Raw genomic sequence first — 26,549 nt, 5'->3', positions numbered from 1 at the left:
ATTTATTAAGCACTTAACTATGTGCAAAGCACCGTTCTAAGCGCTGGGGGGATACAAGGGGATCAGGTTGTCCCACGTGGGGCTCACAGTCTTCATCCTCATTTTCCAGATGAGGGAACTGAGGGCCAGAGAAGTGAAGTGACTTGCCCAAAGTCACCCAGCTGACAAGTGGCAGAGCCGGGATTTGAACCCATGACCTCTGACTCCAAAGCCCATGCTCTTTTCCACTGAGCCACGCTGCTTCTCCGGATTATCTTTCTACTGAAACATTCAGGGCATATCACCCCCTTCCTCAAAAATCTCCAGTGGTCACCTATCCTCCTCCATCTCAAACAAAAACTCCTCATTATTGGCTTTAAAGCTCTCATCACCATGCCCCCTCCTAATTCACCTCCCTTCTCTCCTTCTCCATTCCAGCCCAAACACTCGACTGCTCTGCCGCTAACCTTCTCACTGTGCCTCCATCTCGCCTGCCCCACTGTCGACCCCTGGCTCACATCCTACCTCTGGCCTGGAACCCCCTCCCTCCTCAAATCCACCAAACACTCTTCTCTCCTTCAAGGCCCTACTGAAGGCACACCTCCTCCAAAAAGCCTTCCCAGACTAAACCCTCTTTTCTCAGCACCCCCTCCCTTTCACATCACCACTTGCTCCCTTTGCTCTTTCCCCCTCCTCGTCCCACAGCACTTATGTATACATGTATACTTCTATAATTCTATGTATATATATTGTGCCTGTTTAACTTGTATTGATGTCTGTCTCCCCCATTCTAGACTGTGAGCCCGTTATGGGCAGGGTCTGTCTCTCTTTATTGTTGCATTGTACTTTCCAAGCGCTTAGTACAGTGCTGTGTGCACAGTAAGCGCTCAATAAATATGACTGAACGAATGACTGTTTAATAATAATAATAGTGGTATTCAGCTTAATAATAATAATAATAGTGGTATTCAGCACTTATTATGGGCCAAGTGAACGAATGACTGTTTAATATAAATAATAATAATAATAGTGGCATTTGTTAAGTGATTACTATGGGCCAAGCACTGTTCTAAGTGCTGGGGTAGATAGAGAAGCAGTGTGGCTCAGTGGAAAGAGCCCGGGTTTAGGAGTCAGAGTTCAAGGGTTCAAATCCCGGCTTCGCCACTTGTCAGCTGTGTGACTTTGGACAAGTCTCTTAACTTCTCTGTGCCTCAGTTCCCCCATCTGTAAAATGGGGATTAAGACTGTGAGCCCCATAGGACAACCTGATCACCTTGTATCCTCCCCAGTGCTTAGAACAGTGCTTGGCACATCGTAAGCGCATCATTATTATTACAAGGTAATCAGGTTGTCCCACATGGGAGCTCACAGTCTTCATCCCCATTTTCCAGAGGAGGGAACTGGGGCCCAGAGAAGTGAAGTGACTTGCCCAAGGAAACGGGATTCGAACCCACGACCTCTGACTCCCAAGCCCGGGCTCTTTCCACTAAGCCACGCTGCTTCATCTGTCCAATGGGGATGAAGACTGTGAGCGCCCCGTGGGACAACCTGATCACCTTGCATAATAATAATAATGATGGCATTCGTTAAGCGCTTACTATGCGCAAAGCACTGTTCTAAGCGCTGGGGAGGATACAAGGTGATCAGATTGTCCCGTGCGGGGCTCACAGTCTTAATCCCCATTTTACAGATGAGGTCACTGAGGCACAGAGCAGTTAAGTGACTTGCCCATGGTCACACAGCTGACAATTGGCAGAGCTGGGATTGGAACCCATGACCTCTGACTCCAAAGCCCGGGCTCTTTCCACTGAGCCACGCTGCTTCCCCCTCCAGCGCTTCGCACATAGTAAGCGCTTAACAAATGCCATCGTTATCATTGCATGGTCCTGGTCCCCAGCCCCCACTGTAGCCTCCCCAGCCCTAAGGCTTTCCCGCCTGTTTCCCCACCGCCCCCTCCCCGCCCCCCTCCGGGTTGGCTCGACCCCCGCCTGCATCTCAGCCCCGCGGGGCCCGCGCCGGTGGCTCGAGGGTTAACCGTTTGTGGGTGGCGTTTGGGGTTTTCTAAGCGGAGATTGTGGGTCTGGGGTGGAACAAGAGCGGCTCTGTCCCGGCCTGGGCCCGGGTTCCCCTCCCCCGGGGGGCTGCGGGGAGGGGGAAGGGCCGCCCCCCGGCCCCCGGCCCTGGGAGGATGGGAGCGCGGATGGGAGCGCCGGTGGGGGGCCGGGGGCCCGGGGGGCGGGGGGCGGCCCCCGCACGGAGCTAGATAAGGCGATTAGGCGCAGCCCGGGGGCTCCTGGCGAGCGGCCTGCCCGGGCCTGGAGTCGCCGAGTCTGGGGATCAGCCCTAATGCGCCGTGACCTCACCGGCCTGGCACTTCGCGGGGGAGGACCGCACCCGGGGGCCGGGGGGCCGCGGGGGTCAGAGGGGGACGGGGGGGGACGGAGGCCCTCGGGGTGGGATGGGGGGAGGACAGCTCCGGGGTCAGGGGGGCTGGAGTCCCTGGAAGCTGAAGGCTCCGGGGTCAAGGGGGGCTGGGGTTCCTGGGGGTGGAGAGCTGCGGGGTCAGAGGGGCCTGGAGGTCCCTGGGAGACAGCTTCGGGGTCAAGGGGGGGCTGGGGTCCCTGGAAGCTGAAGGCTCCGGGGTCAAGGGGGCCTGGGGATCCCAGGGGGGAGGACAACTCCGGGATCAGGGGGCCTGCGGTTTCTGGGGGTGGACAGCTCCGGGGTCAGGGGGGCCTGGGGTCCCTGGGGCCGGACAGCTCCGGGGTCAAGGGGGCTGGAGTCCCTGGAAGCTGAAGGCTCCGGAGTCAGGGGGGCTGGGGGCCCTGGGGGTGGAGAGCTCCGAGGTTTGGGGGCCTAGGGTCCCTGGGGGACAGCTTCGGGATCAGGGGGGCTGGGGTCTCTGGAAGCTGAAGGCTCCGGGGTCAGAGGGTCTGGGGTCCCTGGGGGTGGACAGCTCCGGGGTCAGGGCGGCTGGGGTCTCTGGAAGCTGAAGTCTCCGGGGTCAGGTCTGGGGTCCCTGGGGGTGGACAGCTCCGGAGTCGGGGGGCTGGGGTCCCTGGAAGCTGAAGGCTCCGGGGTCAGGGGGTCCTAGGGGTCCCTGGGGATGGAGAGCTCCGGAGTCGGGGGGCTGGGGTCCCTGGAAGCTGAAGTCTCCGGGGTCAGGGGGTTCTAGGGGTCCCTGGGGATGGAGAGCTCCGGGGTCAGGGGGGGCCTGGGGGTCCCTGGAGGTCGACCAGCTCCGGGATCAGGGGGGTCCGAGGTGAGGGAGGCGAAGGGAGGCGGGCCGGGCAGCGCGGGGAGGGGAGCGCGTGGGTCAGGCTGGGGAGGGGCTTTGCAGACGCACTCGGCCGGTAAACAGCGCGTTAGATAAGGGGCTTTTCCAGGAAGCCCCGGCTCCCCAGCGCCGGGCAGATGAAAGGCGAGCGGGATCGATCGGCCCAAGCCAAGCCCACCCGCCAGCCCGCGGAGACCCTCGCCGGTGGGCTCCGTCTGGGGCTGGGCGGGGGGCACCCAGGGGGAGCGCGACTGCCGGGGCATGGAACTATTTAATAGCGAGAATAGCTACGGTGTTTGTTAGGCGCTTACTAGCCGTCAGTGGCATTTATTGAGCGCTTACTGGGTGCAGAGCACTGTACTGAGCGCTGGGGAGAGGCCAACAACCGATCCCTGCCCACGAGGATCTGGGCTAAGCGTTGGGGTAGAGATAGGATAATCAGACCGGATATAATCCCTTGTCCATCACATGGCTCCCACTCTAAGGGGTAGGAGAACAAGTCTGTAAACCCCAACTTGCCGATGAGGAAACTGAGATATTGGAAAGTTAATAATAATAATAATATCTGATAAGTGCTTACTATGTGCCAAGCACTGTTCTAAGCACTGGGGTGATGATGATGATGGCATTTATTAAGCACTTACTATGCACGAAGCACTGTTCTAAGCACTGGGGAGGTTACAAGGTGATCAGGTTGTCCCATGGGGGGCTCACAGTCTTAATCCCCATTTTACAGATCAGGTAACTGAGGCCCAGAGAAGTTAAGTGACTTGCCCAAAGTCACACAGCTGACAACTGGTGGAGCTGGGATTTGAAGCCATGACCTCTGACTCCAAAGCCCGGGCTCTTTCCACTGAGCCACTCTGCCCCTCATTATGGTATTTGTTAAGTGCTTACTATGTGTCAAGCACTGTTCTAAGCGCTGGGGGGACATACAGGGTAACCAGGTTGTCCCATGTAGGGCTCACAGACTTCATCCCCATTTTACAGATGAGGTAACTGAGGTATAGAGAAGTGAAGTGACTTGCCCAAAGTCACACAGCTGACAATTGGCAGAGCTGGGATTTGAACCCATGACCTCTGACTCCAAAGCCCGGGCTCTTTCCGCTGAGCCACTCTGCTTCTCATTATTGGTATTTGTTAAGTGCTTACTATGTGCCAAGCACTGTTCTAAGCACTGGGGGGACATACAGGGTAACCAGGTTGTCCCATGTAGGGCTCACAGACTTCATCCCCATTTTACAGATGAGGTAACTGAGGTATAGAGAAGAGAAGTGACTTGCCCAAAGTCACACAGCTGATAAGTGGCAGAGCTGGGATTAGAATCTATGACTCCCAAGCCCGGGCTCTTGCCACTAAGCCACGCTGCTTCTCTACCTTAAGCGATTTATCCAAGGGCGTACAATGGGAAAATGGTGGAACTGGGATTAGGTGGGATGGAAGATGGGAGGGAGCGCTAGGCCCAGGGGATGTGGGGAGTGGTGTCCCCTTTCCGATAGCCAATTAAGGGCCAGAAGGATTGTCCAGGGTGGACTGGACTCTGCACCTGCCAGCAGGAAAGGGAGCTCTGAATCTCTTTGGAAATGGATTTGGGTGATTTAAGTGGCTGAGTCAGGGGGTCGGGAGTGTCCTCTAAATCCAGACCCTTCTCAGGAAGTGGTCCTTGCCCCGGCTCACATAGAGGGAATGGTCACCATCAGGAACAGGGCTGACAGGAAAGGGCTGAGGAAAAGAAGAACCCTGGGCCCCAGGAGATGTGACCTTTGAGCCAGACAAGGGGTGCACTGTTGAGGGACAGTTGGGAAGGCATTGGGATTGTGGTGTGTTGTACGTGTGTGCATGTGTGTGTGTGTGTTCACCAAAAGTTTTATGAATGCAACACTGTTTTGATGAACTGGTTTTACAATGACGTTTGCCATAAAGAAACATTTCTGTGTCTGTCTGATCTGGCTTCTCCAATGCCTCTTCTCTGGTTCAGTTTTAGACTTCCTCAATCCCACTGGGTTGAAGAATGTGCCTTCCAGGGCTCATTTCGAAGTTGTTTTTTATGTTATTATGCTGGGGTTTTTTTTTCCTAGAGGGATTTGCTAGTCTGTAAAATGATAGAATTTGGCTACTTGTAGGGGCCACTTACCTCCAGCCTTGGTAGCCACAATAATTTTTTACTGTTGTACTTGTTAAGTGCTTAATATGTGCCAGGCACTCTACTAAGTTCTGGGGTAGATACAAGATGATCAAGTTGGACACATTTCCTGTCCCACATAGGGCTCACAGTCTAAGTCGGAAGGAGTAGGATTTAACCCCCACTTTTCAGATGAGTCAACTGAGGCACAGAGACGTTAAAGTCCTACAGCCCACAAATGGCAGAGCAGGGATTCTCACCCAGGTCCTCTGACTCGCAAACCCGTGGCTTTTCCACTAGGCTAGCAGTGTAGACTGCTTCTCCCAAGTTCTGGATAGAATGATTGGCACTCCCCTCATAGGAAACAATGGAAGCCCAGAGAGGATAAGGCTGTCCCATAGGTCCCATCGGAGGCATAGCTGAAGTTCATTCATTCATTCATTCATTCAATTGTGTTTATTGAGCACTTACTGTATGCAGCACACCTTACTAAGCACTTGGGAGAGTACAATACAACAATAAACGGACACATCACCTGCCCACAAGGAGCTTAAAATCTAGAAGAGATAGACATCATTACAAATAAATAAATTACAAATAGGTACATACGTGCTGTGGGTCTGAGACTGGTGGGGAGAACCAAGGGAGCAAGTCAGGGTGATGTGGAAGGGACTGGGAGAAGAGGAAAGGAGAGGCTTAGACTGGGAAGGCCTCTTGGAGGAGATGTGCCTTCAATAAGGCTTTGAAGGGAGGGGAGAGTAATTATCTGTCAGATTTGGGGAGGGAGGGCACTCCTTGCCAGAGGCAGGATGTGGGTTGAGGGTCAGTGGCAAGATGGCAAGATGGAGGCACAGTGAGAAGGTGAGCATTTGAGAAGAAAAGTGTGTGGGCTGGGTTAAAGAAGGAGAGAAGTGAGGTAAGGTAGGAGGTGGCAAGGTGATGGAATGCTTTAAAACCACTGGTGAGGAGTTTTTGTTTGATGTGGAGGTGGATGGACAACCACTGGAGTTTTATGAGGAGCGGAATGATGTGTCTTGAATGTTATTGTCAAAAAATCATCCTGGCAGCAGAGTGAACTATGGACTGGAGTGGGGAGAGACAGGAGTCTGGGAGGTCAGCAAGGAGGCTGATGCAGTCAGTCATCCAGGCAGGATAGGATGAGCGATTGTATTAACGTGGTAGCAGTTTGGATGGAGAGGAAAGGAAAGGAAGTCCTACTCTAATGTTGCTTTCTGGTTGGAACCTAGAACAATTGGGTTCATTCATTCATTCATTCATTCAATCGTATTTATTGAGCGCTTACTGTGTGCAGAGCACTGTACTAAGTGCTTGGGAAGTACAAGTTGGCAACATATAGAGACGGTCCCTACCCAGCAACGGGCTCACAGTCTAGAAGGGGGAGACAGACAACAAAACAAAACATGTGGACAGTTGTCAAGTCATCAGAATAAATAGAAATAAAGCTAGATGCACATCATTGGCAAATGATTCCACTGCCCCCTCCACTTATAGTATCTCCATTGTACTCTGCCAAGCCCTGCCATCTGATTGTATTTTACCTGCCCCGGCATTTAGTACAGTATTATTATTATTATTATTATTATTGTTGTTATTATTACAGTCGGCAGAGTGGCAAGGCATAAGGTAGGTACTCAATCATTTGTATTTACTAAGCACCTACTGTGTGCAGTGCACTGTACTGAGTTCTTGGGAAAGTACAATAGAGTTATAAACAATCCTCCAGATTGTAAGATGTTTGAGGACAGGGATCATGTCAATCAATGCTATTTATAGAATGCTTACTGTGGGCAGAGCTGAAGCAGTGTGGCTCAGTGGAAAGAGCACGGGCTTGGGAGTCAGAGGTCATGGGTTCTAATCCCGGATCTGCCATTTGTCAGCTGTGTGACCTTAGGCAAGTCACTTAACTACTCTGTGACTCAATTACCTCATCTGTAAAATGGGGATTAAGGCTGTGAGCCCCACGTGGGACAACCTGATTACCTTGTATCCCCCCCCCCCCCCCAGTGCTTAGAACAGTGCTTGGCACATAGTAAGTGCTAAACAAATACCATCATCATTATTATTATTATGAGGGACAAGGACTATGTCCAAACTAATTAGCTTGTGTCTACCCCAGCACTTAATACAGTGCCTGGCACATGGCAAGCGCTTAACAAACGCCATTAAAAAAAAGCACTTGGGAGAGTACAATGCAACAGAATTAATAGAAATGCTCCCTGCCCATAAGGACCTTACAGCCCAAAGGGAGAGGCAGACATTAAAACAAATTACAAATATGTCTATAAGTGCTGGGGCACTGAGGGCGGGTGAACATCAGATGCTTCAGAGGTACAGATTCAAATGCAGGGATGATGCAGAAGGGACAGGGAGTAGGGAAAATGAAGGCTTGGTAAGGGAAAGCCTCTTGGAGGAGATGTAATTTTACAAGATTTTGAAGGTGGGGCGAGTGGTGTTCTGTCTTATGTGAAGGGGGAGGGAGTTACAGGCCAGAAAGAAGATATGGGGAAGGAGTGGTGAGATGTTATGTTGTACTCACCAAGCACTTAATACAGTGCTCTGCACACAGTAAGCACTCAGTAAATACCATTAATTGATTGATTAGTTGAGTGCTTACTGTAGCAGTTTGGATAAAGAGGAAAGTGAATTTTAGCAATGTTGTGAAGGTAGAGCAGACAGGATTTGGTGACAGATAGAATATGTGGGTTAAATGAAAGAATGAGTTGAGGATAAGGCCAGTGTTATGGGCTTGTGAGACTGGGAGGACAGTGGGGTTATCCTCGGTGATGGGAAAAAGAAGGGGACAATAGGGTTTGGATGGAAAGATGAGGAGTTCTGTTTTGAACATGTTAAGCTTGAAGTGTTGGTGGGACATCCAAGTAGGGATGTCCTGAAGGCAGGAGGAAATGCAAGACCTCAGAGGATTGGGATGGAGTTGTAGATTAGGGAATCATCCACATAGAGATGATAGCTGAAATCTTGGGAATGAGTGAGTTCTCCAATGTGTTGCCCCATTCATTCAATACAATTGTATTTATTGAGCGCTTACTGTATGCAGAGCACCCCAGAAGGCTGAAGCAGAAGATACAAACTGCTGGTATCGGCCACCGGGATAATAATAATTAGCATACCTGTCAAGTGCTTACTATGTGCCAAGCACTGTTCTGCGCTCTGGGATAGATGAAAGTTAATCAGGTTGGACACAGTCCCTGTCCCACATGGGGCTCACAGTCATAATCCCCATTTTACAGATGAGAGAACTGAGGTACAGACAAGTGAAGTGACTCACCCAAGGTCACACAGCAGAAATGTGGCAGAGCCAGCTGCAGTGCTTACTGCAGTGTCCAATGCTTAGTACAGTGCTTGGCACATAGTAAGCATTCAACGAATACCATTAGTATTATTATTATTATTATTACTGTTATTATTATTTAGAACACAGGACGTCCTGACTCCCAGGCCCGCTAAGCCACGCCGTGGGCACGGTGGCCCCAGGGCAACAGAATGCGGGTTCTCAGGGCCCAAAGTGACTGCCCCCCCATACCAACTGCCAACTGTATTCATAACTCAACTTGTACTTCCCAAGCGCTTAGTACAGTGCTCTGCACACAGTAAGCGCTCAATAAATATGATTGAATGAATGAATAACTCAAATGGCTTTCATAGCTTTGACCTTCAGCTTCCCAGGTGCCCCAGGCCAGCTGTAGAGCAGGGGGGAGAAGGAGAGGCTGACATTGGCTTGGTAAACAGTTTGCAGGCTGACATATTCCTGATCTCCGCTCTTCTGCCCTTTTTTCCTAAATCATACTATTTCATGTTCCTGCAGTCCTTTCATCTCTAGGCTCTTTGTAAACTATCAACCCCCCTAGAGAAAGACAGCATCTGGGGGAGGGGAGCTGGCTGAGGAGCCGGGAATTGGGAGGGGAGGGGAGAAAAATGTTGGATCAAGGCCTCAAGGGTGGACTCCTGACCATTGACTTGCAGGCTCTCTCCCAGATCTCCCCATTTCTCTCTGCCCCCAATCAATCAATCAATGGTATTTATTTATTTATAATTTTATTTTATTTATTCAGTTCTCACTATGTGGGAGACACTGTACTTAAAGCACTGAGGGTAGATACAAGATAATCGGGTTGGACACAGTCCATGTCCCACATGGAGTTCATAGTTTTAATCTCCATTTTACAGGTGAGGTTATAATAATAATAATGGTACTTGTTAAGCGCTTACTATAATAATAATAATGGTATTTGTTAAGCGCTTACTATGTGTAAAACACTGTTCAAAGTGCTGGGGAGGTTACAAGGTGATCAGGTTGTCCCACGGAGGGCTCACAGTCTTAATCCCCATTTTACAGATGAGGTAACTGAGGCACAGAGAATCAATCAATCGTGTTTATTGAGCGCTTACTGTGTGCAGAGCACTGTACTAAGCGCTTGGGAAGTACAAGTTGGCAACATATAGAGACAGTCCCTACCCAACAGTGGGCTCACAGTCTAGAAGGGGGAGACAGAGAACAAAACCAAACATACTAACAAAATAAAATAAATAGAATAGATATGTACAAGTAAAATAAATAGAGTAATAAATATGTACAAACATATATACATATATACAGGTGCTGTGGGGAAGGGAAGGAGGTAAGATGGGGGGATTGGAGAGGGGGACGAGGGGGAGAGGAAGGAAGGGGGTCAGTCTGGGAAGGCCTCCTGGAGGAGGTGAGCTCTCAGTAGGGCCTTGAAGGGAGGAAGAGAGCTAGCTTGGCGGATGGGCAGAGGGAGGGCATTCCAGGCCAGGGGGATGACGTGGGCCGGGGGTCGATGGCGGGACAGGTGAGAACGAGGCACGGTGAGGAGATTAGCGGCAGAGGAGCGGGGGGTGCGGGCTGGGCTGTAGAAGGAGAGAAGGGAGGCGAGGTAGGAGGGGGCGAGGTGATGGACAGCCTTGAAGCCGACTTGCCCAAAGTCACACAGCTGACAATTGGCGGAGCTGGGTTTTGAACCCATGCACTCTGACTCCAAGGCCCAGGCTCTTTCCAATGATCCACGCTGCTTCTCTGCTACTTCCCTGCTACTATGTGCCAAGCAGTGTTCTAAGTGCTGAACACTGGCACAGAGAAGTGAAGTGACTTGCCCAAGGTCACACAAAAGACAAGTGGTGTAGTCAGAGTTAGAATCTAAGTCCTCTGACTCCCACACATGCTCTTTACAATAGACCAAGCGTGGTTCAGTGGAAAGAGCACGGGCTTTGGAGTCAGAGGTCATGGGTTCGAATCCCAGATCTGCCACGTCTGCTGTGTGACCTTGGGCAAGTCAACTTCTCTGAGCCTCAGTTACCTCATCTGTAAAATGGGGATTGAGACTGTAAGCCCCACATGGGACAACCTGATCACCTTGTATCCTCCCCAGAAACTGAGAACAGTACCTTGCACAAAGTAAGCGCTTAACAAATGCTATCATTATTATTATTATTCTCTAATTTACTGAGCTCTTCATCTGGGCAGAGCACTCTTCTAAGTGCTTGGGAAAATACAGTAACAGTTGGTAGACATGATCCCTGCCCACAAGGAGCTTGAAATCAACAGGGAGAGACAAACATTAAAACAAATTACAGATAAGTGACACAGTAGAGTATAAGGAGATAGACATATGTGCCATGAGGGTGAGGTGAGTTTCCCCCATTTCTCCCTCTCTCCATTCTTGGCTCGTCTTGAGCCAACCTGGCTAGACTCCACTCTCATTTTACCTGCCTCCAACCCCTAGTTCACATTGTCCCCAGGTCTTCAAATTCCCCATCCCCACCCCAAATCTGCCAGACCTCAGCCCTCCCCACCTTCAAAACCTTCCTTAAAAAAAAAAATCCCACCTCCTCCAAGCAGCCTTCCCTGATTACTTTCATTCATTCAATCATGTTTATTGAGCGCTTACTGAGTGCAGAGCACTGTACTAAGTGCTTGGAAAGTACAAGTTGGCAACATATAGAGACGGTCCCTACCCAGCTCACTTTCTAGAAGTGGGAGACAGACAACAAAACAAAATATGTGGACTGGTGTCAGGTCAACAGAATAAATAGAAATAAAGCTAGATGCACATCACTAACAAAATAAATAGAATAGTAAATATGTACAAATAAAATAAATAGAGTAATAAATGTGTACAAACATATATACAAGTGCTGTGGGGAGGGGAAGGAGGTAGGGTGGGGGGATGGGGAGGAGGAGAGGAAAAAGGAGGCTCAGTCTGGGAAGAGCTCTCAGTAGGGCTTTGAAGGGAGGATTTTCTCACCCCCTTACACCCATGCCTACTCCCTCATGCCCATCTCTATGTATCTCTTGGGCGGGGACTGGTGGTGGTAGCAGTTGCTCTCCACTTGGGGTTGGCCTCCACCTCCTGGACCCTAGTTCCTGGCCCAAACTCCCCAGTTCCTGGCCCCTTAATCCCAGTCTCCTAGTCTCTTGCCCCCAGTCCTAGCCTCAGACTCCAACTCTAAACCCTTGGTCCCTGGCCCCCACCTTCTAGCCCCTCATCCCAGCTCCAAGCCCCTGGCCCCCACCTACTGGTTCTGGCCCCTAGCTCTTGGGCCCCACCCCCAGCTTCTAGTCCCGGCCCACACCACCTGGTCCCTGGCCCCTTACTCCTTATTCCTGGCCTCCTATTCCTGGCCCTTACTACTCCCGCTGCTGTTCATTCATTCATTCATTGTCAGTCATATTTATTGAGCGCTTACTGCGTGCAGAGCACTGTACTAAGCGCTTGGGAAGTCCAAGTTGGCAACATATAGAGACGGTCCCTACCCAACAGCGGGCTCACAGTCTAGAAGGGGGAGACTGACAACCAAACAAAACATATTAACAAAATAAAATAAATAGAATAGTAAATATGTACAAGTAAAATAAATAGAGTAATAAATCTGTACAAGCATATATACACCTCCCATGATGCTACTGTTCAGCCTAGCACATTCCTGCCTGCCTCTGAGAGTGTCTGTGCCTCTCACCAGAAGGTGTGTGCATGGTGGGGGTGTACCTGTGAGATTATGTATGGTTCTCTGTGTGCATGTGTATGTTTATCTGACAAAGGTTATGTGGGCTCTTTATATGTTTGTCCAGCTCTGTTTGTGAGTGTACGTGAGTGTTTGTGTGTTTATGCTACAGAGCTTCCTATTGCTGAGAATGGTGTTTACAAAACAGTACAGCGGGAGAAGCAGCGTGGCTCAGTGGAAAGAGCCCGGGCTTTGGAGTCAGAGGTCACGGGTTCAAATCCCCGCTCTACCAATTGTCAGCTGTGTGACTTTGGGCAAGTCACTTAACTTCTCTGTGCTTCAGTTACCTCATCTGAAAAACAGAGATTAAGACTGTGAGCCCCCCGTGGGACAACCTGATCACCTTGTAACCTCCCAGCACTTAGAACAGTGCTTTGCACATAGTAAGCACTTAATAAATGCCATCATTATTATTATTATAAAAAGGGGTGTCTATCCCATGGGGTTACCACTGAAGTCTTCAGCGCCGCCCTCCCCCGCAACCCACTGCCTGGTCAGCGGAGCTTCCTCTGGAGCCTTCAGAGCCCCAACAGGCCTGGCTGGCCAGCAGGTTCTCTCTGGAGCCTTCCGATCCCCTCCAACCTGGCCAACAGAGCTCCCCAACCCTGGCCGGCACAGTGGAGCCAACTTTGGGGCCTTCAGAGTCCCTTCAATCCAGCTAATAGAGCTCCCTGCACTGGCCTGGCTGGTGGAGTTCCCTCTAGAGCCTTCAGAGCCCCCAGGCCCGGCCAGAGGAGTTCCCTCTGGAGTCTTCATCACTCCCCTCTCCCCACAGTGGACTGTCCTGCAAAGTTCCCTCTGGAGTCTTCAGACCCCTCCAAACTGTTCAGCAGAGCTCTCTCTGGAGCTTTCAGAGTCCCTCTGACTGGGCCAAAAGAACTCAAACTGGAGCCTTTAGAACCCTCCCTGGCCTGACCAACCAACAGAGCTTCCACTTGAGTCTTCAGAGCCTGCCCCAGGCCTAGCCAACAAACTCAATCTGGAACCTTCTGAGCCACCGAGCCTGGCCAGTGGAGGTCCATCTGAAGTCTTCAGAGCCCCTCCAGCCTGGGCAGCACCATTGCTGGGCAGGTCTGAACAGTGGAGCAGGGAAGCTCAGGTCCACCTGCCAATGGGCTGTAGTCAAGGCCAGGGCTGCCGGCTGAGTGGAATAAATAAATAAATAAATAAATAAATAATGATAGTATTTGTTAAGCACTTACTATGTGCAAAGCACTGCTCTAAGCACTGGGGGGCATATGAGGTGATCAGGTTGTCCCGCGTGGGGCTCACTGTCTTAATCCCCATTTTACAGATGAGGTAACTGAGGCCCAGAGAAGTTAAGTGACTTGCCCAAAGTCACACAGCTGAGAAGTGGCAGAGCCAGGATTAGAACCCATGACCTCTGGCTCCCAAGCCCGGGCTCTTTAAGGCCACAATACTCTGGTCCCTCAGAAACAGAACTGTGAGGGCAGGGGGAGTTGAGGGGGAGCCAAGGGGAAGCCAGGAATGCCAAGGAGTCCCAGCAAGTGGGCCAAAGAAGCGTGAGCGGGCTGACTGCGGCAGGGTTGGAGCTGGGGGGCCCGCAGGGAGAACGGTCAATGAGCCAAATAAATTGGCCACAATAGCCTGGTGGAAAGAGCACAGGGCAAGAAGTCAGAGGACCTGGGTTCTAAAACAAATTCCACCACTTGCCTCTTGTGTGACCTTGGGTAAATCACTTCACCTCCCTGTGCTTCAGTTTCTGCATTTGTAAAATGGGGATTAAGACTGTGAGCCCCATGTGGGACAGAGACTGTGTCCAACCTGATTATCTGGTATCTACTCTGGCACTTAAAACAGTGCCTGACACATAGTAAGCATTTAACAAATACACTATTATTATTATTGTTACTAACAATAATTATCAGAGCCACAGGATAGAAAAATCTCAAGAATAGTTTTGGGCAGAATCGGCAAAGGTTAACTTAGTGATTAACCCCTTTTATCCTACTCTGGTCAGACACCTTTTGATCAGCCAGAGAGAAGAATCCAAGGCTGGCTGGAGGGCAGAAGAAGTCATACTGAGAATGGCAAACAGCAGTGGCTGTTGTTGTGAGAGTAGATCTGGGTGGCTGTGCTCCTGAGGCTGGAAGAGAGGGCTGGACAGGGCAGGGTAGGACTCGAAACTGATACCCTGGATTCCACCTCCACTAGAACATTCTTTTAAGGTGTGAATGGAGCAGAAACAACCATGGGTGAACAGCTTAGTGGAGTTCCAGCTCCTCTGTTCCCTAAGAAACTGGCCAAGAGGGGCCCCTGTGCATTTGACGGCATTCACGATAGCACTGGAATTCCTGTTTCTTCTTCGGCTGCTCCTTCTCTATTTCCACCTCAGCCCCTGCCTCTTTTCCTTCTCTTTTCCCCTTGCCCGGCCCCTGCCTTCCCTTGGCCACTTCCCCAGGCCCCGACTCCACCACTCCACATCTCCATTGCTCCCCCAGCCCCTGCCTACCCTCCACCACACCCTCAGCCCCAGCCTCCTCTTTTTTTAAATGATATTTATTAAGCACTTACTGTGTGTCGAACACTGGTTTAGGTACAAGTTAATTAGGTTGGACACAGTCCCTGTCCCATGCGGAGCTCACTGTTTTCCTCTCCACCTCTCCCCCTGCCCTCTATCCCCCGTTCCCCCAGACCTTGCTCTACCCCTACCCCACCCTTGCAAACAAGTTGGGACAGGCCCCCAGCCTGATGCCCTTCTCACCCCACCTTCATGGATTGGAGAGAAGGTGCCTCCTTGGGCTCATGTTTGAGATTCCAGTGTTTCTATCCCTTAGGAAGCCCTACCAGGCCTCCTTGCTGCCTGTCAGTGGCCTTGCCCTGCACCTGTCCGTTGGCATCCTAGCCATCTGCTTCTGTGCCAGGAGCCTCCAGCCTAGGGACCAGAACTAGCCTCCTCAATCTTCACAGAACCCCTAGAGCTAGGATGGCCTCCAGTAGTAGCTCTGAAGAACACGGGATACCTTTCTCTCAGGCAGATAAAGGACAGCAAACTGAAAATGAACAGTCCAGTCTCAAACTGGACAAATGGCCACCCACACTAGAAATCTAATCAGTTTCTCTACATTGACTCTTCCCCACCATTACCACCTCCTCCAGGGGACAGTATGAGGAGATCCTCTCCCCCTTTCCCACCCCCACCCCCCCACACTCACTCACTCTGCTAGACCATAAGCTTCTTGAGGGCAGGAACCATGTCTACTACTGCACTCTTCCAAATGCTTATAACAGGGCTCTGAATACAATACAGGACTCAGAAAATACTACTGATTGATTGACTGATTGACATCATGGCTGTCAGACTCCCTACTGCCTATATGATCCCCAGGATGAGAGGACACACAGATCTGATTTTCTTTCCTGCTGCGCTGGGCTGGGAGAGAGAAAGACAGGAGAGACCATCTTGCCTGACAGAGAGCAGGCAATTGTCAGTCAAACTCCAGCCCCATGCTCAGGGCCCCCCCAATTCCTTAAAGGGATAGAATTGCAGGTCAAGGACAGCCAGCCCCCTTGCCTTGATGGGTGAGCAGAATGGCTCAGTGGAAGGAGCTCAGGCTTTGGAGTCAGAGGTCATGGGTTTGAATCCCGACTCTGTCAATTGTCAGCTGTGTGACTTTGGGCATGTCACTTAACTTCTCTGTGCCTCAGTTACCTCATCTGCAAAATAGGGATTAAGACTGTGAGCCCCGCCTGGGACAACCTGATCACCTTGTAACCTCCCCAGCGCTTAGAACAGTGCTTTGCACATAGTAAGCGCTTAACAAATACCATCATTATTATTATTAATATTATGGGTAGGGGGGTAGAGATGGGAGAGGGCAAGGCAGCCGGAGTAGACCGACCAGCTGGCCAGAATGCTTTCTGTTTACTAACTGCCCAGGTTAACTAGCCAGCCCCTTTCTCTGGTCTCTGTCACCCCTATCTCTCTTTAGCTTCTCCCTTGCCGGGCATCCTAACTCTCCTGACAGTGGGGCAGCTTGGGTGTGGCCCCAGACCAGATTTTGGACTCCCAAATTAAGGCCACCTCCTAGCCAGGATAATAATTATTATTAATAATAATTATGATATTTGTTAAGTGCTTACTATGTGCTGTGCACTGTTCTAAGCGCTGGTGCAGATACAAGATAATCGGGTTGGACACAGTCCCTGTCCCACATGTCCCACATCTTCATCCCCGTTTTACAGGTGAGGGAACTGAGGCCCAGAGAAGTGATGTGACATCCAAGGTCACACAGCAGACAAGTGGTTCTACAGTTAGTTCTGGAGTGCGGCCCCCAGGCCAGATTCTGACCCCCCTACCTATGGCCACCCTCTCCCTGGGAAGGAGCTTTTCCTTGTAGGGATTTGCCACGGTCAGTTAGCCCTGTTGGCTCTGGTCCCTCAGTGGGATGCCAGCTAGAATGATAAGGGGGTGATCAATCAATTAACCAATCCTTTAGTTCGAAATACATTTGCACACACAGGTCCAAGGAGGCAGAGGTGTGAGAGGGGCTGGTCTGTAGGAGCAGGAAGCAGGGTTGGAGGTGGGGAGGGGGCTTCTGTGGGGGAAGAGGGCAGGGGTCTGTGGGACAGAGGTAGTGGTCTGAGGGAGCAGAAGGCAGGTATCAATCTTCAGGGAAAAAGGGCATGGGTCTCTGGGGGCAGAGAGTGGAGATCGGGGGTCTATGGGGGCAGAGGGCAGGGATGTGACCAGGGGAGAGCTGAGAGCAGGAGACCAGACAGGCAACTCAACCCAGAATGAAGAAGTCGCCACGAACTCTGGCGTCCAAAGCTGCTGCCACCGGGGGATGGTCTCGAGGCCGAGGCATTAGCTGCAATGCTGTGACTTTGTGATGCGGCAAAGTTGGGACGTTGTGAGGCTGCAAAGCCACGGGCCAGACGGAAAAGCAGGGAATCCTGGAAGTGGGCATTTGTGTCCATAAAACTAACGAGATCGCCAAAGAAACCATAGTAAGGAAACGGAGCTGCCGGAACCCTGCGCCGCACTGTCTGATTGAATAATTAATGCCGAGTTAATTGAGGCTTTTACTGGCCTGAAACCTGCCAGTCTAGCTTTGCGCGACCCCGAGAATGGGCCCTCTCTCAGCTCTCTCAGACAAGGGCAAGGGGAGGGGGAGAGGGAAGAGGGAAGGGGGTCAGTGGGTGGGAACAACCCTGCAACCCCTCCCCAACCACCCAGTTCCCGGTCTGTCCCCCCACCCCAGCCCCCTGCACTGTTGAACCCCTCCCCTCCCCACCCCGACCCCGTCCGCCGGGCCGGAGGAAGGGAAATATGGGATCTAGAAACAAGCTCAGAGTTGGATGTGGCGTGGAGCGAGTGGTCAGTTACTAGAGACGCCCCCAACCCCAGGGTCTCATAGGCAGGGAGCGGTGCTGGGAGCAGCCTGGCAGAGAGTACTATGTGTCCAGGCCCGACAGGTGGGGCCAGGGACAAGGCACAGGGAGGAATTTAGAGTTTTGTTTCTTTAGAAAAAAAGCCAGGCCTGGAGCTGGAGTTGGAGGGTTTGACCTCTGTTCTTCCCTGAGATAAGGGAGGAACCGCTCCGCCTAGGCCGGTGAAATTCCTCCAGACAGGCTCCTCTCCGTGGGATTGCACCCAACCCTGCTGAAAGTCTTTATGGCCACTTTCTCGGGCATTCTGTTTCCCACTGGACCAAAGAGGGGGAATAACAATACTAATACTAATAGTGATATTTGTTAAGCACTTACTATGTGCCAGGCACTGTACTAAGCCCTGGGGTGAATACAAGCAAATCGGGTTGGACGCAATCCCTGTCCCATGTGGGGCTCACAGTCTCAATCCCTATTGTACAGATGAGGGAACTCAGGACCGGAGAAGTGAAGTGACTTGCCCAAGGTCACACAGCAGACAAGTGGCGGTGCTGGGATTAGAACCCACCACCTTCTGTCTCCCAGAGCTGTGCTCTATCTACTACATGCTGCTCTACAAGCAGCATGGCTCAGTGGAAAGAGTATGGGCTTTGGAGTCAGAGGTCACGGGTTAAAATCCCTGCTCCGCCAATTGTCAGCTGTGTGACTTTGGGCAAGTCACTTAACTTCTCTTTGCCTCAGTTCCCTCATCTGTAAAATGGGGGTTAAGACTGTGAGCCCCCCGTGGGACAACCTGATCACCTTATATCACCCCCAGCGCTTAGAACAGTGCTTTGCATATAGTAAGCGCTAACAAATGCCATCATTATTATTACACCACACTGCTTCCCATAAGTCGGGGGGAGTGGTGGCACCTGCACTGGCTCGTAGAGAGATCCCTGGCAAATCCACTACCTGGATTAAAATGGGGTCAAGGGCTTGGGGAGACAGAGTAAGGGGCTCTTTGGCACCCCCTCTTTGTCTTCCCCTGAACCCCCTGCTCTTCTCCCCACCCCCACATACACATACCTACCTTCTAGCTAGGACTTTAGATTTCAGTTCCTTTTGTCCAAGCCACAAGGCTGGCTAGATTCCCCACTTCCTTCTATCCTCAGGCCCTTTCTGAGGGACGACAGCCAAGAGAGTTTGAAGAGGGGGTTCCTTGGGACCCAGAGGTGTGAGCCTAAAGGGCCTGTGAGGGTGCTGATCGGGGCTATGGGGCAAAGATTCTAGCAGGTGTCACATAGGGCAAGGCCACTCATAGAGGCCATAAGGATGGGCACACTAACAGAGGCTGGAGGTGGGGGGCGGGGGTATATGGATCCAGCCATAGGAAATGAAACTTTTTTTATGGTATTTGTTAAGTACTTACAATGTGCCAGGCAATTTTACCAAGAACTGGGGTAGAAACAAGCTAATCAGTTGGACATAGTCTATGGCCCACATGGGGCTCTCAATATTAATTCCCATTTTACAGATGAGGGAACTGAGGCACAGAGATGTTAAGCGACTTGCCCAAAGGCACAAAGCAGACAATCAGACTATGGGTGGGAGGGAAGAATGCAGTTGAGACAGCTGGAAATAGGATATGCAGCAGAACTAGGAAGCGCACAAATAATAATAATAATAATAATAATAATAATAATGGCATTTATTAAGTGCTTACTATGTGCAAAGCACTGTTCTAAGTGCCAGGGAGGTTACAAAGTGATCAGGTTGTCCCACGGGGGGCTCACAGTCTTCATCCCCATTTTATAGATGAGGTAACTGAGGCACAGAGAATTGAAGTGACTTGCCCAAAGTCACACAGCTGACAGTTGCCAGAGCCAGGATTTGAACCCATGACCCAGAGCCCATGACCCAAAGCCAGTGCTCTTTTCACTGAGCCACGCACAAATGTCCTAACACAGACAGACTGACTTACAGACAGACACCCTCCCCAACACACTCCAAAGGAGAAAGGAGGACAGATTCTGAAGAAGAGAAACAAAGAAAGAGCCAGGGGTGGGGAGGGACAGGTTGAATTCAGAGCAGAGTTGTGGGATCACAGGACTGAGTACTTTCCTACTGCCCGGGCCCTCCAGGCCCCGAGGACCATTCACCAGATATGAGAGACCCCTGGCCCACCATTTATTGAAGGCAAGAGTGTAGCCGGTTAATTAATCTTAACCATAATAATATCACTGTGATCCTTAGCATTTACTCTGTGCCAAACCACAGGGCTAGGCTCTGGGCAAGATACAAGATAATTAGGTCAGACACAGACCCTCTCCCATCCAGGGAAGCTTCACATCTTCTCAAGTGGGCACCTGCAACACTGTCAGTCAGTCAGTCTTATTTATTGAGCACTTATTGTGTGCAGAGCACTGTACTAAGCACTTGGGAAAATACAATATAGCAATATAACAGACATATTCCCTGCCCACAACAAGCTTACAGTGTAGAGGGGGAGACAGACATTAAAATAAATAAATAAATTACAGATTTGTACATAAGTGCTGTGGGGCTGGGAGGGAGGATGAATAAAGGGAGCAAGTCAGGGTGACGCAGAAGGGAGGGGAAGAAAAAGAAAAGAGGGTTTAGTCAGGGAAGGCCTCTTGCAGATGTGCCTTCGATAAGACTTTGAAGTGGGGAAGAGATGCTGTGTAGGGCATATCTACATTGTCTACATATCTACATTGTCAGATATGAGGAAGGAAGGCATTCCAGGCCACAAGCAGGATGAAGGAGAGAGGTCGGTGGTGAGGTAGTCGAGATTGAGGTTGGCATTAGAGGAGCAAAGTGTGCGGGCTGGGTTGTAGTAAGAGAACAATGAGGTGAGGTAGGAGGAGGCAAGATAATTGAGTGCTTTAAAGCCAATGGTGAGGAGTTTCTGTTCGATGTGAAGGTGGATGGGCAACCGCTGGAAGTTCTAGAGGAGTCTCTCTGCTCCGTCAACCTTGTCTTCCAGGGGACCCCCCAGCCAAACCCCGGCCCTTAGCTCTACTCCTGGGTATGCAAAGGGCACAAGGGAAGGTGCATCTGGGTAGGCATAGAACGGGGGTAGGCATCTGAGGAAGAGCATGGACCTGCATTCCAATCCCAGTTTACCACATGCCTAATGTGTGACCTTGGATAAATCACTTAACTTCTCTGTGTCTCAGTTGCCTCATCTGTAAAATGGGGATTCAGTGTTCTTCCTCCTACTTAGACTGTGAGCTTTGTGGTGAGACAGGGACTATGTCTGACCTAATTATCCTGTATCTTCCCCAGCACTTAGAACAGTCTTGACGCAAAGTAAGCATTTAGTTACCATTAGTATTATTATTACCTGCGAAAGGGCCTGGGTAGGTGTCTGTGCACATGTGTGAGTGGAGATATGCTTTCGGGCAGATTTACACTTTCTCTGATGAGGGGCAGGGGGTGAGGGTGGGATGATGTGGCTGCCAGGCTCAGCTTGTGGGAATCCCCACTCCAAGCAGAGATTTCCCCTCTCAAATCTAAGGGTGGGGATGGAAGGGAGGCCCCTCAGAGCCCTCTGCCATACCGATTGTAGTGATGGCTACTGACGCTCTGCTCCAGCCTGGCCACAGCCACAGCTAGGTGTGCATTTGTTCTGAATTTCAAGGAATGATTTTCCTATGTTTGCCAAGGGAAGCAGCATGGCCTAGTGGATAGAGCACAAGCCTGGGAGTCAGAAGGACCTGGGTTCTAATCCTGACTCCGCCACTTGCCTACTGTGTGGTCTTGGGCAACTCACTTCACTTCTCTGTGCCTCAGTTATCTCATCTGTAAAGTGAAGGTTAAAACCATGAGCCCCATGTGGGACAACCTGCTTAGTTTGTATCTACCCCAGCGTTTAGAACAGTGCTTGACACATAGTAAGCGCTTATCAACTACCATTATTATTATTATTATTATTATCATTAAGGGGGAGGGGGAGTGCTTGAGCATATGTTTGTGTGGGTGTGTACCTCAGTGTGTATTTGCAGAGGTGTATGGGTGCAAATCTGAGTTTATGTGCCTTTGTGTGTGTGTGTGTGTGTGTGTGTGTGTGTGTGTGTGTGTGTGTTTGCATGCAGATTTAGTGTTTGTAAATAGTCAATTTCCAGAGCACCCTGGACAGGACACGTTAATGCTGAGCTTTGATTCAGGCCCAATTCCTTTTAGGTGGTTCATTCATTCATTCATTCATTCAATCGTATTTATTGAGCGCTCACTGTGTGCAAAGTACTATGTTAAGTGCTTGGGAAGTACAAGTGGGCAACATATAAAGATTGTCCCTACCCAATAACGGGCTCACAGTCTAGAAGACGGTCTCAAGTCAAGGACTGACTAGACCCTCATTTCCCCTTATCCTACTCCCTTCTGGATTCATTCATTCATTCAATCGTATTTATTGAGCGCTTACTGTGTGCAGAGCACTGTACTTGGCGCTTGGGAAGTACAAGTTGGTAACATATAGGGATGGTCCCTACCCAGTAGTGGGCTCACAGTCTAGAAGGGGGAGACAGAGAACAAAACAACACATATTAACAAAATAAAATAAATAGAATAGTAAATATGTACAAGTAAAATAAATAGAGTAATAAATCTGTACAAACATATTTACAGGTGCTGTGGGGAGGGGAAGGAGGTAGGGCAGGGGGGATAGGGGAGGAGGGGGAGAGGGAGGAGGGGGCTCAGTCTGGGGCCCTTCTGGATCTCCCTTGAACTCAGATTTGCACCCTGTATTCACCCTTCCCTCAGTCCCACAGCACTAGATAAGGCTCACAGTCTTAATCCAGTCTTAATCCAGAGAAGCAGCATGGCTCAGTGGAAAGAGCCCGGGCCTGGAAGTCAGAGGTAGTGGGTTCTAATCCCTGCTCTGCCACTTATCAGCTGTGTGACTGTGTGACTTTGGGCAGGTCACTTAACTTCTCTGTGCCTCAGTTACCTAATCTGTAAAATGGGGATTGAGACTGTAAGCCCCTCACTTTGGACAACCTGATTACCTTGTATCTCCCCCAGCGCTTAGAACAGTGCTTTGCACATAGTAAGCACTTACCAAATACCATTTTTTTATCCCCATTTTACAGATGAGGTTACTGAGCCACAGATACATTAAATGTCTTGCCCCAGATGACACGGCAGACAAGTGGCAGAGCCAGGATTAGAACACAAGTCCTTTCTCCCAGGCTTGTTGTGGTTTTTTTTCCACTAGACCACACTGTTTCCCTGTGCAGTTAACTTCTCTGTGCCTCAATTACCTCATCTATAAAATGGAGATTAAATCCTACTCCCTCCTACTTGGATTGTGAGCTCCATGTAGGGCAGGGACTGTGTCCAACCTGACTAACTTTTATCTACCCCAAAGCTTAGTACAGTGCCTGGAACATAGTAAGTGCTTAACAAGTATCATAATTATTATTGGAGTGTAGGAGGGGGCATTTGATGAATCATCCCACCCCCAACACAAACACTCTTCTGCAAATCCCCTCAAATATATCAAACTTGACTCCAAAGGTCGCCCATTCCTCTCCACATCAAGCAGAAACTCCCAACAATTGACTTTATAATGATGATAATAATAATAATAATGGCATTTATTAAGTGCTTACTATGTGCAAAGCACTGTTCTAAGCGCTGACTTTATGGCACTCCATCATCTCTCTCCCTCCTCCTGACATGCTGCTTTCTCCTACTACACCCCAGCTTTTGCACTCTCCACTCCTCAGAAACTCACCTCACTGTCTGTCACAACCTTTTCTCAATCAATCAATGGTATTTATTGAGGGCTTATTCTGTGCAAAGCGCTGTACTAAGTTCTTGAGAGTGTACAAAGAGATAGTAGACGTGATCCCTGCCCTTAGGAAATTTCCAGTCTCGCATAAGAGGGTGGAGACAGACACTAAAATACATTATTTATCACTATAATTCTATTTATTTTTATTACTGATGTTTATATACCTATAATTCTGTTTATTTAGAAGCAGCGTGGCTCGGTGGAAAGAGCACAGGTTTTGGAGTCAGAGGTCTTGGGTTCAAGTCCCGGCTCCACCAATTGTCAGCTGCCTGACTTTGGGCAAGTCATTTAACTTCTCTGTGTCTCAGTTACCTCATCTGTAAAATGGGTATTAAGACTGTGAGCCCCCTGTGGAACAACCTGATCACCTTGTAACTTCCCCAGTGCTTAGAACAGTGCTTTGCACGTAGTAAGCACTTAATAAATGTCACTGTTATTCTTATTATAATGACGCTACTGATGCCTGTTTACTTGTTTTGATGTCTGTCTCCCCCCTTCTAGACTGTGAGACCGTTGTGGGCACGGATTGTCTCTCTTTGTTGCTGAATTGTACTTCCCGAGCACTTAGTACAGTGCTCTGCACACAGTAAGTGCTCAATAAATGATGATGATGATGATGGCATTTATTAAGCGCTTACTATGTGCAAAGCATATGATTGAATGAATGAATTACAGGTAGAAAGAAACAAAAGAGTTTTAAGATAGTCATATAAGTGTTAAGGGGTTGGGTGGAGTTGGACTATGCAAGTGCTTGGGTGATGTGGAAATAATGAAGTGGCAGTAGGGGATAAATGTGGGGAGTGGGCAAATAAGAGATTAATCAGAGAAGAACTCCTGGAGGAGATGATAGAACACTACACTCAGTAGGCATTCAGCACAGTGCTGGGCACCCAATAGACACCCATTAAATCATTTGGCACACAGTAGACCTCAGTAATAATAATAATAATAATAATAATGGCATTTATTAAGCACTTACTATGTGCAACGCACTGTTCTAAGCGCTGGGGAGGCTACAAGGTGATCAGGTTGTCCCACAGGGGGCTTACAGTCTTAATCCCCATTTTACAGATGAGGTAACAGAGGCACAGAAAAGTTAAGTGACTTGCCCAAAGTCACACAGCTAACAATTGGCGGAGCTGGGATTTGAACCCATGACCTCTGATTCAAAAGCCCATGCTCTTTCCACTGACCCACGCTGCTCCAGTAGATTGTAAATTCATTGTGCGCAGGGAACTTGTCTACCAACTCTGTTATATTGTACTCTCCCAAGCACTTAGTACAATAGCCAGCACACAGTAAGTGCTCAATAAATACAACTGATTAATTGACACAGTGCTATGCACATGGTAGGCACTAAATAGACATAATTGATGAATTGATTGAGCTTCATTTTCTTTGGAAATGCTTCTTAGGTTTAAGTCATCATTTCCCATGTAAGGAGGCTCTGCCTGCTGTTCAACCATGCCCATTTCAGAGAGTAGAGCAGCTGGCTTCTGGGGGCCTGTTTTCTTCCCAAAAACACGACGGGACTGGGCCAGCTGGGCCCGGCCAACCGTCCGCTTCCTTCTGACTCAGCAGCTTTCAGAGACTCGGTGTTCACTGTCTGAAAACTGATGTGTCTGTCTGCCACTTCAGCCTCACAGCTCACACTTGGCACTGCCACCCACAGGGGATCAGGGTCTCTGCTCCTGAGCTCAGAGCCCCATGCCACTCAGGCTCTAACATCCTCAGGAGACTGGGATCTCTGCTCCTGAACCCAGAGCCCTGTGCCACTCAGCTCTGCCACCCGCACAAGACCAGGGTTCCTGCTTCGAAGTTGGAACAAGTTTCCACCCATCTCTACCACCTATAGGGAAACCAAGTTCCCTGCTCCTGAGCCTAAAGCCCTGTGCCGCTCTGCTCTGCCATGCTCAGGTGACTAGGAGCTCTGCTCCTGAGCCCAGAACCCTGAGCCACTTAGGCTCTGCCACCCACATGGGACTGAGGTCTTTGCTCCTGAGCCCATAGCCCTGTGCCACTCAGCCGTACCACCCACAGAGGGCTGAGGTCTCTGCTCCTGAAACTCCTCTGCTCTTTTAAACTGTGAGCCCACTGTTGGGTAGGGACTGTCTCTATATGTTGCCAATTTGTACTTCCGAAGCACTTAGTACAGTGCTCTGCACATAGTAAGCGCTCAATAAATATGATTGATGATGATGAACCCAGAATCCTGTGGCACTCAGACAGAGCTGTCTGACTCTGAGCCCCCCTGGCTGGAGGAGGTTGCCTGACTCCACTCTGGGAAGCAGACTGGCTTGTCTCAGAAGATGGGAAATTTGCTTCTCTTTTTTACCAAGAATCATCGATTGCACAAAGCCCTATAGTAAACTGGTAAACACCTAAATCCCCACCCAGCTGAGCTGTGAGTCTGAGCAGGAAAGGAAGCAGGAGCCGAAGGAAGGCAGTGAGCGGGTGAGACCCCGAGGGCATCTGTTCCAGCCTCCTGCCCTGGGGCAGGCAAGCAGCTAATCAATCCAGGACAGATGAGTTCAGTTCCATCCCCCAAGATGTCCAGTGATGGAGACTTGCATTTAGATGTACACCCTTTGGGCACTTGGCATTCACCCCACCTCAGCCTCCCAGCCCTTATGTGTATATCCATAATTTATTTAGTTACACTAATGCCTGTCTCCCCTTCTAGACCATAAGCTTGTTGTGTGCAGGGAATATGTCTACCAATTCTGTTGCAATGTACTCTCCAAAGCACTTAGTACAGTGCTCTGCACACCGTAAGCATTCAATAAATGCCATTGGTTGATTGATTGATTAGCTGATGGAGACTGACCCGTTGTTCCAGGGTTCATCCCCCTGATGGTCAGGAAGCTTTTCCTTATGTCTAACCGCACTCCCTCCTGCTACATTTTAAGCCCTTTTGCTCTTTCCCAGTCCTCTGAGGACACAGAGAGCAGCTGGCC

The sequence above is a fragment of the Tachyglossus aculeatus genome, chromosome 5 (genome assembly GCF_015852505.1).
Source record: "Tachyglossus aculeatus isolate mTacAcu1 chromosome 5, mTacAcu1.pri, whole genome shotgun sequence".
Classification (NCBI taxonomy): domain Eukaryota; kingdom Metazoa; phylum Chordata; class Mammalia; order Monotremata; family Tachyglossidae; genus Tachyglossus; species Tachyglossus aculeatus.
Note: the sequence above shows the minus strand (reverse complement) of the source record.